The 15,360-nt window shown below is 41.4% G+C and overlaps 1 non-coding gene across 1 annotated transcript; it reads right to left on the reverse strand.

The window, feature by feature from the left end:
- Positions 1-14,237: 14,237 nt before the first annotated feature.
- Positions 14,238-14,313, reverse strand: Trnat-cgu. Its single transcript has one exon. It is a non-coding gene; the product is annotated as a tRNA-Thr (tRNA).
- Positions 14,314-15,360: the final 1,047 nt, after the last annotated feature.

Consider the following 15,360-nt stretch of genomic DNA (forward strand, 5'->3'; position numbering starts at 1 on the left):
GTAGGGTTTCGCAGGGATCGAATGAAGGGTAGAGCCACGGGTCGTAACACATCTGAAATGTAACGTCCACTGTTCAAAGTGCCGTCAGTGCGAACAAGAGATGACCGAGACGTGTAACCAATGGCACCCCATACCATCACGCCGGGTGATACGCCAGTATGGCGATGACGAAAACACACTTCGAATGTGCGTTCACCGCGATGTCGCCAAACACTGATGCGACCATCATGAGCGCTGTAAACAGAACCTGGATTCATCCGAAAAAATGACGTTTTGCGATTCGTGCACCCAGGTTCGTAGTTAAGTACACCATCGCAGGCGCTCCTGTCTGTGATGCAGCGTCAAGGGCAACCGCAGCCATGGTCTCCGAGCTGACAGTCCATGCTGCTGCAAACGTCGTCGAACTGTTCGTGCAGATGGTTGTTGTCTTGCAAACATCCTTATCTGTTGACTCAGGGATCGAGACGTGGCTTCACGATCCGTTACAGCCATGCGGATAAGATGCCTGTCATCTCGACTGCTAGTGATACGAGGCCGTTGGGATCCAGCACAGCGTTCCGTATTACCCTCCTGAACCCACCGATTCCATATTCTGCTGACAGTCATTGGATCTTGACCAACGCGAGCAGCAATGTCGCGATACGATAAACCGCAATCGCGATAGGCTGCAATCCGACCTTTATTAAAGTCGGAAACGTGATGGTACGCATTTTGATGGTACGCATTTCTCCTCCTTACACGAAGCATCACAACAACGTTTCACCAGGCAACGCCGGTCAACTGCTGTTTGTGCATAAGAAATCGGTTGGAAACTTTCCTCATGTCAGCACGTTGAAGGTGTCGCCACGTGCGCCAACCTTGTGTGAATGCTCTGAAAAGCTAATCATTTGCATATCACAGCGTCTTCTTCCCGTGAGTTAAATTTCGCGTCTGTAGCACGTCATCTTCATGGTGTAGCAATTCTAATGGCCAGTAGTGTAGTTATAGAGCGGCCATGGCGATATTCACTGCGCAATTCAAAAAGATAAATTCTCTAATCTGCTGGGTTTAATAAGAAAGTTTGCTACTGGCTTATGCAGCATTGCACAGACAGTGAGAGAGGATTATAAGAAAAGATATGAGTAATTTGTCCCTTCGTTTTTAGAGATTAATGTATTTAAATAAGCATTAATGTTTATAAATATGTCCGTATTTAGAGTTTTATCAAGTGCGATAAAGATATCACATTCTAATCACAAAAAACACCCCATGCCATAACACCTGCTCCTCCGTACTTAACTGTTGGTATTAAATGTGTTGTGGGGCCCCAAGAGCTAATGTAAAAGATTACAATCGCCGTCATGGCGTGATATATTGTACCCCTCTTGAACAACGAAGCACCCAAGAAGAAAAACAACACACCTCTTTTAATATATTAATGTAACGAAAAAATAATGTTATTTCCACTGTTAACGAATAATAGTATCTAATTTCCGTCTCTTTCGCTCTCCCTCTCTCATGAGAAAAATATACCGTAGATCCCTCGAATAAAAGTCTGTGTTCAGTGGTTTTAGGCCGGAGTGGCTGAGCGGTTCTAGGCGCTACAGTCTGGAACCGCACAACCGTTACAAGGACCTCAGATGTTAAGTCCCATAGTGCTCAGAGCCATTTGAACCATTTTTGAACCATGATATCCATTCTTTTACTTTTTCCTATTTTGTGTAAGATTTCGAGGTTGTCTTCGATTTTCAAAGGGTGCCCTGTGTATTTAATGTGAGTTGCTACGGCTGATTTGTTACATTTATCAAGCCTGTAGCAGTCTAAATGTTCTTTGAATCGGGTTCTGAAATTTCTGCCTGTTTGGCCGATATAATATTTATTACATTGGCTGCAGCTAATTTTGTAAATGCCAGACGCATCAAGACTTGTGGTTTTATATTGTGAATAAGCTTCCTACTTAGGTTGTTGTTGGTGCTGAAGCTAATTTTTACTTCTGTGTTTTTCAATAGTCTTGCTAATTGTCAGACACTATTCCAAGATATGGCATTTTTACAAATTTGACTGCTGGGGCACTGTCAGTTGTGAGTAGTTTGATGTTGTTTGTTCAGTTTATTTTTTATCTGTTGTGACATGGTATTAATTAGAGGAGGGTCATATCCATTGTTTATTGCAGTATATGTTATGGTTTCTATTTCTTGTTGGAGTTCTGTATGTTGAAGTGGAAATTTGTGTGCTCTGTACAGCATTGATCTATAAGCAGCTTTATTGTGGGAGGAGGGGTGTTGAGGAGTTTGGTATAGCGGTGTCAGCGCCAGTAGGTTTTCTGTAAACATTGAAAGCTACCTTTTGGTTCTGTTTTGATATTTTTATGTCAAGAAAAGGTATTTTGTTGTGTTCTACCCGTTCAAGGGTGAACTGAATATTTTTATGTAGGCTATTGAATTTGTTAAAAAGGTTTGTCACGTCATCCACTGTGCCATCAAACAGAATGAGGGTGTCATCTACATATCTCTTATAGAATTTAACTTTGCTTGTGATGTTATCATTTAGTGTTAGAATTTTATTTTCTATATAGTTGATAAATATTTCAGCTAATAGGCCACTGAGAGGGCTTCCCATTGCTAGTTCTCGATCCTGCTTGTAAATTTTTTTGTTAAAAGAGAAGTAATTATGTGAGAGCACTAGATTAAGTACATCTACAAGTTCTATGATTTCTGGTTTGCTCACTGTCTTGTTTCTCAATAGGTTCATTCGTATTATCTCAACTGTTTCATCTACAGGTATACTACTGTAAAGGTTAACAATAGCTAGGGATAGTAGCTTGGCTGGAGGTGGTACCGTCAAATTCTTCAAACTGTTAATAAGTTCATAGCTGTTCTTTATGGAATATGATTTTTCAAATGTGTATTTGTCTACAAGTATGTCATTTAGTTCTCTCATTAATTTGTAGGCTGGGCTATTAATTGAGTTCACAATAGGCCTGATAGGTGTGTTTGTTTTATGGACTTTTGGTTGTGCTCTGAGTTTGGGGGCTGTTGGGTTCATCACAATAAGTTCTCGTACTTCATTCTTGGAAAAGGAAGTTACTGTTGTTGAGACGTTTTCTTATTTTAGCTTGAAACTTTGGTGTGGGGTCAACTTGGTCTTCCAGTATGTGGTTGTTTGCAAAGAATTCGAGTTTTTTGTGTATATATTCATCCTTAAACATAATAACTTTTGTGGAACCTTTATCAGATTTTACTGCCAGGGCATTATGGTTTTGTAGTTTCTTATTGATTGTCTGGAGTACATTTATTTCAAAGTTGTTTGTTTTTGTTGCTTTTGTGGTTATGTACTTCTGTATAATTTTATTAGCCTTGTGGCCTATTACTGTTTGTTCAGTGTCATTAAGTTTTGCAAAGTCACTGGCTATCTTTAGTGAGCATATGGTGTCTTTTATGTTTTTGTGATTGATGTTTGGATTTATATTATGCTTCAAACTCTTATTTAGTAGTGTCATTTGTCTGACTGATTTCAATGTTGGTTGAATTTACAACTCTTGGGAAAAAATTGTGGGGATTACTATTCTTATTTATGTATTTATCGATAGGTAGCTTGTTTCTCTTTCTCAAATTGTCAAGCTTCTTTTGATGAGTGCTGTTTATTTTATTGTATGTGTTTTTTGTTATGTTTCCAACGATATCATGGAGTATGGGATCTGTGCTGGATGAGCTAATAACATTAATTCCAGATAGGTGCTGTAAGCTAATCGGTTTAGGTCTTCTTTCTTTTTAATAACTGTTTTACTTCACATCTTAGCCAGAACTTCTCACCTCTAGCTTTAGCAAGTTGTGCTGAGATAGATTTATAGTTAGTCTTAATGTTCACATATTTAGGTACTATCTTCTCGTATAGACAGATTTTCTTGAATTTTATATCAAGGCATGTTTTAAGTAACTTTAATCTAATGTTTCTGTATGTAAAAATCTAGTTTAATACTGTTTACTTTTAAGTAACATTTCTCGATGTATGTATGTATGTACAAACACTTGAGGAGGAACAGAACATGTTCGAAACGCGTTGCATTATGTTAGATCAAGCATAAAATAAAAAGTGACTGGTAGCAAAAACTTGAAATAAATAACTATTATTCATGATAAAATCAAACACACAGAGTTATGCAGGCTGAAATCTGTTAAAACAACACGTTTGGGGGACTTTCTCAGTTTCATAGAAGGGGAAAAAAACGTTCAGAATAACTTGAGTAGATTGTCTGTTATTTTTATTTCTCGTTCAGCTACAGGCAAAGCGTGATACACTTACAAACATCAACATAAAAATTTAAATTAACATTAACAATGATTTACAATAAAATTTTCAGGGTTTCCAGCCACAAAAGTGCTTGGTCACTTATCACATGTATGTCCATCAGATTTCCTCCCTTAAGTCCGTGTACGTCGCACTCAACTATATGCTGCATGGTTTGACTCTCTCCGCACTCACAATTGGGGTCCTGGGAGAAACCCCACTTTTTCAGCAAATATCCGCACCGACCAACACCTGTCCGCAGACGATTTAGGGTTACCCACACTCTACGTTGGAGTTGGAAGCCTGGAACTCGTTGAGATGGGTCCTCAATAATGAAACTGTTATTCACTTTGCTTTCCTGCCATTGCTGTTTCCACAGGTTATCGATATCAATCTGTTGTTTGAGTTCTTTCCAGAAGGGATTTCTTGACATCAATCTGTCAGGGGGAGGAGGTAGGTCCCTGAACTTTTCTTTGTACCTCTGGATTGCTCTTTCACGTCTAATCGAGGGTGGTTCGATATTGGCAAGGACGGGCAGCCAAGGTTTCGGGGTGGGTCTTACTGTTCCTGTTATGAGCCTCATTGTCTCGTTAAGTTGCACATCAATATATCTGACATGCCTACTGCGGGCCCAGACGGGTGCGCAATATTCCGCTACACTATACAGAAGTGCCAGTGCTGATGTGCGTATTCAGTGGAACATCCCCAGGTTGTTCCTGCCAGTTTCATTATGATGTTGTTTCTTGTTTTCATTTTTTGGGCGACTTCGTACAGGTGGCTCTTATATGTGAGAGTGCGATCTAGCTTAACACCCAGATATTTTGGCGTTCTATCGTTTTTCAACAATTTACCTTTTATTTGCACTTTTAGCTCACGATTTGCATCTTTGTTACACAAGTGCATTATTGATGCCACGGATTTAGTCGGATTTACTTTGAGGTGCCAGTTGTCATAATATTGTTGTAGTCGTTCCAGATCCCTGTTTAAAATTTCTTCCAGTTCTTCGAAAGTGTTGGCGTGAGCCGCGATAGCGATGTCATCTGCATACATAAAAGAACGAGATTCCAGGTTTGGCATGTCCGCTATGTATAAATTGAAAAGGCATGGAGCCAGCACAGATCCTTGGGGGAGACCATTTTGTAGTGTCCTGTAGCTGCTTGTTTTCCCATTCAGAGATACCTTGAATCTCCTGTTTATCAACATATTTCTGACTAGATCTATGATCTTCTTGCATTTCACGACTTTTGACAGTTTATACAGTATCCCTTTTGTCCATACGGTGTCGTATGCTGAGGTGAGATCTAATAATACCATGTCCGTTTTCTTTTTGTTTTGGTAACCTCTTTCAATGAAAGTGGTTAGGGCGAGAACTTGGTCGCAGCAATCTCTTCCTTTTCGAAAACCACCTTGCTCTGGGGGAAAAGCAGCTTCTATTTTACTTTCTATTCTGCCTAGGATGACTCGTTCAAACAGCTTGTAAGTGGTGCACAATGAAGATATCGGTCTATAATCTTTAGCATTCTCTCCTGTTTTCCCTGGTTTCTGGATGGCTATGACTTGTGCGTTTTTCCATTGCTTTGGTAACCGGCTGGTATCTATGATATTAGAGAAAAGAGAAGACAGCCATGCTCTTCCCTTTGGCCCGAGGTTCTTCAAGAATTCTGGAAGAAGGCCGTCACAGCCAGCTGCTTTACCAGGTGACATTTTCTTTAGTGCTATATTTATCTCTTCTTGTGTTACCCAGTTCGCTAAACCTGCTTCCTCCTCGCTTGCATCTAGCTCTTCGTTCATCAGTTGGTGCAGTTCTTTTTTCTTCGAGGCGGAGGCATGGATTCTGGATGTTTGTAGTATAGAAGAGCATATCTTGTTAGGGGTCATTTTATTATTGATGTTCCGTCCCTTGAATTGTGCTCCGCCAAGTTTCCTCAGTAGACTCCAGCTCTTCTGTGAGGAGTGCGTAAAGTCCATTTGTTCCATCCGCTTTTGCCATCTCTATTTGCGTTCCTCGTCCATAGCTCTTATGAGCTGTTCTCCTAGTTCTGGATTCTCTGTTTTGTTATATTCGTCGAGTAGTTGTTCGCACTCCTTTGTCCAGTATGGGATGTATTCTTTCCGCGCTCCTCTTGGTATTGAGTTATGTGCCGCTTTAATAATTAACTTCGTAAATCTGTCGTAATTTTCTGGAATTGGGGGAATTCTGTTTACATTATTTTCAATGGTATCTTTAAACTTAACCCAGTTAGCCTTCCTGAGGTTCCAGCGGGCTATAGGGGGGCTCTTTATTACTGGTATTTGGATCCCAAGGTCTATAATAACTGGTCTGTGTTGGCTCCGAGGAATACGGCTCAGTACAGTTCTCTTGGACGGAAGTGCTATTCCAGTTTCTCCAGATGAGACAAAACAAAGATCGGGCGTTGATGTTGTGCCCCACGCTCCTGAACAGAAGGTGGGGGTATCTTTTGCATCGTATATTAATGTATAATTATTTATATCTGCCCAGTCTGCCAGCATGAGTCCTTCTTTGTCGCAAGACTGATAGCCCCATCTGGGGTGGTGGGAGTTAAAATCGCCAATTATGACTGCAGGGTGTTGTGGGTTAGGTAAAACAGGTTGTTCCCATTTTTCTGAAGGTGGCTTGTACACGTTATACACAGTCATATCGTTTAGTTTGATTCCCACGGCAAATTCGTGGTGCATAGTTTCCTCAATATTATCAACCAGTTCTTTCTTGATCAGTGTTGCAATACCGTGTTTATTATGGGCTTTATAGCCCACAATTTCATAGCCTGGTATTAGAATTCTCGAGGTATTTTCTTCTGATAGATGTGTTTCCTGCAAGGTCAGCACATCAATTTTTTCTTCTGTTAGTAGCTTTGTGAGGATGTCTCCTTTTGTCCTCGTGTATCCTTCTATGTTAACTTGGCATATACGTATTCGTCCACGCACTTGGCTCCGGGGGGGAAACTGAGGCATTTGTCTCGCTCTCTTGCGTAACTTCGCCTGTGAGGGCCGGGAGGTATTACTACGTCCGGCCGCCGTTTGGTGGTGACATTTGCTTCTCGTGTCGCAGCTCGTTCTGAGCATTTCGATTTTCTTCTCGCAATGCGATCGTTGTGCGGCACGATACTGGGGGGGTAGGCCACGTCGAGGCTGTCACCATCTACCCCAGATTGTCTGTGCAGCCAACGATACTGCTCCCGAGGTAAATTTTTATAAGAGTCTTGTAAATTCCTGGATTGGAAAAAAATGTCGTTAAACTTGGTGTTACACTGTGCATCTATCAGCTAGACTTCGAAGTAATGAGGTATGTTAGCAGCCAAAACTGAGAGTGGTATGACAAATAAATCGAAATTCGTCTTTAGTCTTGCGGTGTCTTGGAATATCTTTGAGGACACATACTGAAACGTTTCAAATACTGAAACGTAGTCAATCATGTCTGGTCCACAAATGACTGTTTTGAGTTACAGGAAATTTTCCATGTCATGAACTTCAAGCTGATTTTTGTAAAGGGTTACTTCACTTTTTTAACAGCATCAATCTTGCCCACCACATGTGTTACGAAATGGTCCTCATATTCCATTAGGACACTTAATGAATTCAATTAATTTGTAATATCGACCATAAAACATTTTTGTCACCGCTATACTAACCTTTAAGTCAGTTTTTCCCCTAAGACCCACCTCCGCTTCAGCCAGCAATCACGGTCGTTCTTCAGAAGATAAGTGCGTCATATTGCTACGGCTGCAAAATACTGACACGGATTCTTTACAGACGAATGGAGAAACTAGTAGAAGCCGACTTCGGGGAAGATCAGTTAGGATTCCGTAGAAATGTTGGAACACGTGAGGCAGTACTGACCCTACGACTTATCTTAGAAAATAGATTAAGGAAAGGCAAACCTACGTTTCTAGCATTTGTAGACTTAGAGAAAGCTTTTGACAATGTTGACTGGAACACTCCCTTTCATATTCTGAAGGTGGCAGGGGTAAAATACAGGGAGCGAAAGGCTATTTACAATTTGTACAGGAACCAGATGGCAGTTATAAGAGTCAAGGGGCATGAAAGGGAATCAGAGGTTGGGAAGGGAGTGAGACAGGGTTCTAGCCTATCCGCGATGTTATTCAATCTGTATATTAAGTAAACAGTAAAAGAAACAAAAGAAAAATTCGGAGCAGGAATTAAAATCCATGGAGAAGAAATAAAAACTTTGAGGTTCGCCGATGACATTGTAATTCTGTCAGAGACAGCAAAGGACCTGGAAGAGCAGCTGAACGGAATGGACAATGTCTTGAAAGGAGGATATAATACGAACATCAACAGAAGCAAAACGAGGATAATGTAATGTAGTCGAATTAAATCGGGTGATGCTGCGGGAATTAGATTAGGAAATTAGAGGCTTAAAGTAGTAAATGAGTTTTGCTATTTGGGGAGCAAAATAACTGATGATGGTCGAAGTAGAGAGGATATAATATGTAGACTGGCAATGGCAAGGAAAGCGTTTCTGAAGAAGAGAAATTTGTTAACTTCCAGTATAGATTTAAGTGCCAGGAAGTCGTTTCTGAAAGTATTTGTACGGAGTGTAGCTGTGTATGGAAGTGAAACGTGGACGATAAATAGTTTAGACAAGAAGAGAATAGAAGCCTTCGAAATGTGGTGCTACAGAAGAATGCTGAAGATTAGATAGGTAGATCACATAACTAATGAGGAGGTATTGAATAGAATTGGAGAGAAGAGAAATTTGTGGCTCAACTTGACTAGAAGAAGAGATCGGTTGGTAGGGCATATTCTGAGGCATCAAGGGATCACCAATTTAGTATTGGAGGGCAGCGTGGAGGGTAAAAATCGTAGAGGAAGTCCAAGAGATGGATACACTAAGCAGATTCAGAAGAATGTAGGTTACAGTAGGTACTGGGAGATGAAGAAGCTTGCACAGGATAGAGTAGCGTGGAGAGCTGCATCAAACCAGTCTCTGGACTGAAGACCACAACAACAACATTGTCTTCATGGCTGGTATTGTAATGACATTCGCGTAAGTGTTTTCCAGTCCATAACAGTGAGACGGGATACTCATCACTTTGTATGGTCATAAAATGATCCAAAAAGTAAGGCTATTCCCGTTCAGCACTGAAGGATGTGCTTCTCCACTTTTCCTTTTTTGGACAAGTACGTAGACGCCATAGTACTTCAAACGCAGATCTTAAATATTTTAATGCAAGCAGTACAGTCAGCAAACTGCTTGGCGTCTGACAAGACCATTGTTGGGCTCTGGTAGCGTCCAGATGCAGTTCTCATTTTCCTCTTCCTCCTCACCGCTGAACCCAACCTGCCGCTGCGCTCGGAACTTCAGGTAGGAGAGCAGCCAGGGCGCTCGCGGAGCGCTGTTTGGCGAGGCCTGTCCTAGAGCACTGCTCAGGGGTGGAGTTCCCGGTCCAAAAAAGCCTAAAACTGGATTTTAAATGTATCCAAAGAAGGGCACCACAAAGGGTCTCAGTTTGTTTGACTCACGGGAGGACATCCATGACACTGTTGAAAAAACCTCAGGTAGCAGAAGCCTCAAGACAGACGCCATTTACTCTGTGAAAGCCTGCTCACAAATTTTCAAAACACAGTATTATGTGAAGAAACTAGGAATATACTACCGTCTCCTATGCATCTGTCCATTATGTGCTGCGAGGACAAGACTAGACTAATTACAGTGTATGGAGAGACATTTAGGTAGTCGTTCTTAACACGCTTCATATGTGAATTAAACAGGAAGAAACAGAAATACGAGGCGTGTTTTTTAAGTAAGTACCGTTTTGAAACTAAAAAAAACGTGCTAAGATATCTCAATAATTTTATTTTTACATGAAAGCCTGTACCTTAATCTGCGCACTGACGCCATTACAGTCTGATTCTTCCTTGTTTACGTTGTGTACTGAGTGTTTAAGATGCCTCCGATAATCGTGAGTCCCGCCGACTGTGAAGTACGGGCTGTTATAAGATTTCTTAGTGCTAAAAGCCTAAAAGCGATCGATATTCATCGTGAGATCTGTGCAGTTTACGGAGAAAACATTATGAATGATGGAATGGTAAGAAAGTGGGTGAGAGCATTTAAAGATGGCCGCACAAATGTGCATGATGAACAACGGAGTGGGCGTCCTTCAGTCGTTGGCCTACGTCACACCAGAATCAAAGCAACAGTCCATGGAAGTTGAGCAAGGGCGTCGTTTTGCTGCAAGACAATGCCCGTCCGCATGTGACGAATCAGACCAAAGATCTCATCACATCTTTTCGATGGGAAACTCTAGATCATCCTCCGTACAGCCCCGATCTTGCGCCCAGTGACTACCATCTGTTCCTGCACTTGAAGGAACACCTGGGCGGTCAGCGTCTTCAAGACGATGACGAAGTCAAAACAGAGGTGATGCAGTGGTTAACAAGTCAGGCTACAGACTGGTGCAACGTTATGACAAGTGTCGCAATATTGACGGAAATTATGTAGAAAAGTAGATTAAGGTACAGGCTTTTTAATTCAAAACGTTACTTACTTAAAAAACACGCCTCGTATCTAATGCAATGGGAAGTAACATCTGCCATGTACTTTCTGTTGGGAGCAGAGTAAGAATGTAGAGGTCTTTGGAACACTTAGAAAGCCGTTATTCAAATTTTGTAACTAATTAATAAATAACTCCTTTTCTGCTCAAAATACAAGATTTAAATTGAATCAAGTTTCCTCTGCTGTACCCGCATAATGATTTTTCGTTCTTCACCCGTTTTGGTGTTGAACTTTCACGAAAACAGTTTTCACTTTGCTGTCGCCGAATTCAACGACAGTAATGGACAATGCGCCATACCAACTTGTTGTATTTCACGCAACTTCGACAATGGTTTGGAGGAAAGCGAATATTTCTCGTTTGGTACAGAGAAATATTCCATCGGAGAAAAATTAAGCTGGCATCAACAGCGTGGAGTTAATAGAACTTATAAAGTTGTACAAGTCAAAAACACCATGCTAGCAGGTCGACAAACTGGTTACAATGAAAGGACATGGAGTAATCAGGCATCCACCACACTATCATCAGTTCAATAGTATTTAGACTACCGGTCAAAAGTTCTTGATCACTCATGAAAAAAGAAAAAAAACTTTCTACGTAATTTCAATGTACAAACACACCGCACAGACTAAGTAGACCAACAAAATTAAGTATTTTCTCTCTCTATCATTAAGCATTATACAACATGGTTCCGAATTTAATATAGTTATCATTTACTGTTTCGTCTCAGTTGCGCATTTTTAATAACATAACATGTTTCAATCACTATGGATTGTCTTTAGATCTAAGTACTTGCATCAGCAACCCTTCTTGTCTACTCATAACTAAATATAAGAGTACTGAAAGTGATCCAGAGTGAACGAAACATGTTATCCAATTAATACTGTGCGACTGAGACGGAACAATAAATGAGAATTAGCTTAAATATCTATACAGTTCCTGAATCTCTCTAGATGACTATGACGACTATAGTTTAGATTTTAGCCTCTTCAAAGTATCCACCCTTTGCCCTCAGAACAGCTGCACAAACTCATGGCATTCTGGAGATAAGGTTCTTTAGTGTTTTTGCAGATATTGCAATCCAACACATCTGTAAATTATTCCCATAGATCTTCAACATTTTCTGACCTCCCTGTCAACTTTATTCCACAAGAGTTCAGTGCGATTTAAGTCAGGTAACTGACTTGACCATTTCAAAGTCTTCAGTTTCCCACATTTCTCTTTTCTATTGACGTACCGTCTGCGCAGTTTACAAGCAAATTTCGGATTGTTGTCCTGCTGCAGAAAAAACCCACGACCAAAAAATCCCTTGCCGGATGGAACTGCATCATTGAAAGTATCCTGTGAAATCCTTCCTTCTTTAATCTTCCAGTAATTCTCACTTTATTACCGGCTTTATCACCCGCAAACCATCCCACACCATGACCAACTTTCCACCATGCTTCACAGTTCGCGTCACACACTGACTTTTCATAAGTTTTGCTCGAAGTCGATGAACAAATATTTGACGATGGCTTCCAAATACTTCAAAGTTACATTCATCCGTGAATAGTACTTTTGACAATTGCTGCACGGTCCAATTTTTATGTTGCTTTGCCAACTGCAACAGTTTCGTCTCGTTTTGAATGAATAATTAAGAGGTTTTGACCGCTAAGCACCCATCTAAACATTGTTCACGGAGACGGCGTTGTACTGTTGAGGACTAGTTTGGAGTTGCTCGGATACTATTTACTTCCTAGAGAATTCGAGGTGCAGTACGAAACCTTTGACGTTTACCCTGTGCACATACGAACTGATCTTCCCTGCATCATGTATCATGTTTCGTGGAGACTTCCAGATCGCGAAACACTTACATTGACACCAGTTTGATTCAACCGTTATAACATATATTTCACTGTAGATTGGGCTACGCCAACTTTTGTTGCTATTGTCTTACTAGAATAGCCTTCCTGATGCAAAGCTACAATTACAGCGCGTTTTTCAGTTCCAGTCGCGAGCTTCCGTCCCATTAGGAGGTAATATGAACTGAACCTGATCAGGTGTACAAACACACTGCTGGATGCACAAAATATATTGTAATTTAATGGGAACTGATAGCTACACAGATAGTATAAGGAACGAGGACTATTCGAATGGAACCGTCGTAGGTAAAGGCGCATCAGTCTTGCTATGGATATTCATCAGCGCCCATCTAGGCGAACGACGAGTCAAATACGAAACAGAGACTCTTAGAACACGTTTTGCTGTCATATGGGGATGTGATAGAATATTCGAAACGAAATCTGTGTTTGTGGTAGGTTACGGAAAACTTTCGACCGGTAGTGTAACTTACATGGGACCAGGTGAAAAGTTACCTGGCAAGAAACAAAGAGTTTAATTTCAGTGAGGTGTAAATACTGACGAAACAAGCTATTGTAAATATTATCCCATTGGACTGCCTCGAGTTATGAGTTGTATCAAGACGATAATCCAAGAAACATGGATCCGTGGAGGAAAAAATCGAAGAACTAGCAATTTCCGTCACTTTCAACACCAGTTACTGGTCCTAGCAAGAAGACAGTTGCAGCAACACCGCTTTCGTCAGAATCGTGAGCATTTATAAAATATTCATCGACGTAAGCACGATTATCAGTACCGTTTCATAATGAGATTTTCACTCTGCTGCGGAGTGTGCGCTGATATGAAACTTCCTGGCAGATTAAAACTGTGTGCCAGACCGAGTCTCGAACTCGGGACCTTTGTCTTTCGCGGGCAAGGGCTCCACCATCTGAGATACCCATGTATGACTCACACCCCGTCCACACAGCTTTACTTCTGGCGGTACCTCGTCTCCTACCTTCCAAATTTTACAGAAGCTCTCCTGCAAACCTTGCAGAACTAGCACTACTGAAAGAAAGGATATTGCGGAGACGTGGCTTAGCCACAGCCTGGGGGATGTTTCCAGAATGAGTTCTGCAAGGTTTGTAGGAGAGCTTCTGTAAAATTTGGAAGGTACGAAACGAGGTACTGGCAGAAGTAAAGCTGTGTGGAGGTGGCGTAAGTCGAGCAAGGGGAGGTCAGATGGTAGGGCACTTGCCCGCGAAAGGCAGAGGTCCCGAGTTCGAGTCTCGGTCCGGCACACAGTTTTAATCTGCCAGGAAGTTTCATATCAGTATCGTTGTTTCTTTATTATTTAACATAACTTCACTGTCAGCTGGTTAACGAACACGTGCCGAAAATAAGCGTGGGGCGCTCGACTCGAGGTGACTGCCTTGCTCCCGACCCCTGTCTCCACGCAGAACTGTCAAAACTCGCAAGTTGTTTTGATAACACTAAAAATATTTGTTTTATGCAAATTGAAGATGGAGGGGGGAGAAAGGAAAGGTAAGGGAAGGAACTAATGATATCAGCTACATCGGGACTTTATGCGGAATCAGCGGCGACGAGTGAAAATGTGTGCGAGACCGGGACTCGAACCCGGTATCTCCTGCTTACGAGGCAGGTGCGTTAACCACTGCGCCATCTGTACACAGTGTTTATCCCAACTGCACTCTGCGGCTGACCTTACACTCCCAGCTAGCGCCACCTATCCACAGTCCCCGTCCACGTCTTCCAAGTTCGCTAATTTTAGACTCCTGTTGGAGGTCGAACGTAACTGCGCACCCGCACTGTAGATTGCGGATTCATTGCCCATCGAGGCGAATTAGTTGTATGAATGCGTGGTATCCGTTGTTTCCAACGTATTGTAACACAGGCTCATATTTTGGTGCAGAAAGTTGATTCTACAGCACAGAGCGAAAACTGCTAAACAAATGATGATATTTAACTTTACTTGTGGTTTTTCACCTTGTAGTCTTACAAAATAAACGATCTTTCTCGTGTTGAGCATATTCAGTATCCGATCAAAATTATTTGGACACCCGCAATGTTATACGGAATTCTACATCTACATCTACATCTACATGGATACTATGCAAATCACATTCAAGTGCCTGGCACAGGGTTCATCGAATCACCTTCACAATTCTCTATTATTCCAATCTCGTATAGCGCGCGGAAAGAATGAACACCTATATCTTGACTAGAAGAAGGGATCGGTTGGTAGGGCATATTCTGAGGCATCAAGGGATCACCAATTTAGTATTGGAGGGCAGCGTGGAGGGTAAAAATCGTAGAGGGAGACCAAGAGATGAATACACTAAGCAGATTCAGAAGGATGTAGGTTGCTGTAGGTACTGGGAGATGAAAAAGCTTGCACAGGATAGAGTGGCATGGAGAGCTGCATCAAACCAGTCTCAGGGCTCAAGACCACAACAACAATAAACCTTTCTTGAATATTGGTGTGACCTGTGCAACTTTCCAGTCTTTGGGTACGTATCTTTCGTCGAGCGAATGGTTGTATATGTTTGTTAAGTATGGAGATAATGCATCAGCATACTCCGAAAGGAACCTAATTGGTAGACAGTCTGGACCAAAAGACCTGCTTTTATTAAGTGATTTGAGTTGCTTCACTACTCCGAGGATATTTACTTCTACGTTACTCATGTCGGTAGCTGTTCTCGATTCGAAGTCTGGAATA

This window comes from Schistocerca piceifrons, chromosome 8 (assembly GCF_021461385.2).
Source record: "Schistocerca piceifrons isolate TAMUIC-IGC-003096 chromosome 8, iqSchPice1.1, whole genome shotgun sequence".
In the NCBI taxonomy this organism is placed as follows: domain Eukaryota; kingdom Metazoa; phylum Arthropoda; class Insecta; order Orthoptera; family Acrididae; genus Schistocerca; species Schistocerca piceifrons.